This window comes from Silene latifolia, chromosome 2 (genome assembly GCF_048544455.1).
Source record: "Silene latifolia isolate original U9 population chromosome 2, ASM4854445v1, whole genome shotgun sequence".
Lineage (NCBI taxonomy): Eukaryota > Viridiplantae > Streptophyta > Magnoliopsida > Caryophyllales > Caryophyllaceae > Silene > Silene latifolia.
In genome coordinates, this window is record NC_133527.1 from 32,017,370 (window position 1) to 32,019,626 (window position 2,257).

A 2,257-nucleotide genomic window follows, 5' to 3' on the forward strand; every position below is an offset into this window, starting at 1 on the left:
TTTCCGGTCCCTCATACGAACGACCGCTCCTCAAATTTATCAAATTTACCGTATCATGTGGATTCTTCTCATTTTTAGTCGGTAAATGACCCTGCTTTCTTGAATATTGATTCGTGGCTAGTTGGGCAACTTGAGTTTCAAGTGCCTTAATGGATGCATCTTTCTGTTGATCACTCAGCTGCCACTGCTTCGTAAAAGATTGCAACATAGACTTAAGCTCAACAATTTCACTCACCCCACCGGAAGATGATGCACCGTGATTAGGAGGAGTAAAGGAAGGAGGCTTCTGAAAGCCTTGTTGATTCTTATGTGGAGGAACATAAGGCTGCTGCTGGTGCGGAGGTGGTGTAGGATTGAGCACATTTTGACTAGTCCACCTCAAATTGGGATAGACTGCCCCTTGGTTGTTGTAATAGGAACCCCTTCCTTGCTTATATTGTTGAAACGCAAGGACTTGTTCCTTCTCCACAAGACAGCCAACAGCAGTGTGGCCATCATTACTCCCACATCTCTCACATGAAACGGTCTCTCCTCTAGTAAGAACATGGACCGTCTGAGGCTCCCCAGCAGCTTGTAACTCCAACTTGTCAAATCTAGCATTCATGGCTTCCAGCTGAGCCACAACCTGCTTATCAACTGCATGAACTGTTCTTATACTATCCCTCGGGTTACCATACTCAGCACTATGGTTCGCCATATCTTCAATAAGGGACCATCCCTTATCATCATCAGTATTCTCCTGGAATCTCCCACTAGATGCCGCATCAAGTATGGCTCTGTGGTCATCATACAGCCCATTGTAAAACTGATTAGCTAGAAACCATGGGTCAAAACCATGGTGAGGAATAGACCTCACAAACTTCTTGAATCGTGACCACGCCTCATAAAACGTTTCAGTGGGAGCCTGCTTGAAACTGGTAATCTTGGCCCTCAGCATATTGGTGCGTTGTGGTGGGAAATATCTCTTGTAAAAGGCGAGCAAGAGACTCCCAATCTGTAACTCCTGCAGCTGTGCGGTCCAAGTCAGTCAGCCACTCCCTGGCTGAATCGGCCAAAGAGAAAGGAAATAAAACCTCCTTAATCTTATCTTGAGTTACCCCCTTAGTGGCGGGGATAGTAGAACAGTAGTCTGTAAAGACCTCCATGTGCTTCCTCGGGTCTTCACCAGCCACACCTCTATAGATATTTCTCTCCACCAGATTGATATAAGAAGGACGGATGTCGAATGTATTCCTATCCTCAGTCTGGAGATTGAAACCTTTTGGAATAGAGGATGCTTTAGGCACCGAATGACTGGAAAGCATTGGCATCTTTACTGTAAAAATCGGACTGTCTTCTTCGAAAAGAGAGTGATGTAGCTCTGGCTCGAAAGTACTCAAGTCTTCCTTTCGTGATTTTCTCTGCAGGCGGAGTCTATGCCTGAATAATCTTTCTAGTTCTAAATCAGCTGAAACTAACTCAAACCTGTCTGACCTGGGCATAAATAACACTGAAAGAAAATGAATAAGAACTGCCTCAAGGAATAAAAATTCCCTGAGACGGATAAAATAAACGAAACAAAAACAGATAGGACAATTTCCTCCCCGGCAACGGCGCCAAAATTTGACACGTCTGTCGTGTACCTGTCAAAAATAAACTAACTAAACTAACTATATAGCTAGCGAAGTCAGGTCGATCTCCACAGGGAGGCAAGATATTTGTAGAAGTCTGTCTATTTGGTCACAAATGGGGGGGGGTTGTTTGAATTGTTTTCTAAACTACGAAGTATAAAGGGAAAGAGAAATAAAGGCAAGAGCAGTAAAGGCAAGAAATAAGACTAAACTATCAGATAGAGAGGGACATGTCGGGAATTCGGTTCACTACGGTAGTCCAGTGACTCAGCTGTAAATGACTCAGACGAATTAATGTAAGACGGATGTGGAAAGGTCCTTTCGGTCCACTTTCTATCCTAAAATACCACTAACTTAATTTTCATCCTCGTCAGGGTAGTCTACTGTTCATAGCAGGCCTATTTAGTCCAATCTTTCGATCTAGGATTAATTTTAGCCAGATTAAAGAAATAACTCAGAAGCGTGCACTCAACTAAGTCGATAAATACAATTAAATTGCTATGGCGACAGAATCTCACAATCAATTCATCTATTTCATTTACTACATCGTCACATTCCTATCGCAGATCCCCTAATCCCAACATGAAAGGGGTTTAGCTACTCATAACGCTAATTAAACTATCAATACTAACAGCAGATAAATTTCC

The 2,257-nt window shown here is 42.9% G+C and overlaps 1 non-coding gene across 1 annotated transcript; it reads left to right on the forward strand.

Annotated features, from left to right (window-relative positions):
* Nucleotides 1–830: 830 nt before the first annotated feature.
* On the forward strand, nt 831–937 carry LOC141645185 (small nucleolar RNA R71). The gene has a single exon (XR_012544770.1). It is a non-coding gene; the product is annotated as a small nucleolar RNA R71 (small nucleolar RNA).
* The last annotated feature ends 1,320 nt before the right edge of the window (nt 938–2,257 follow it).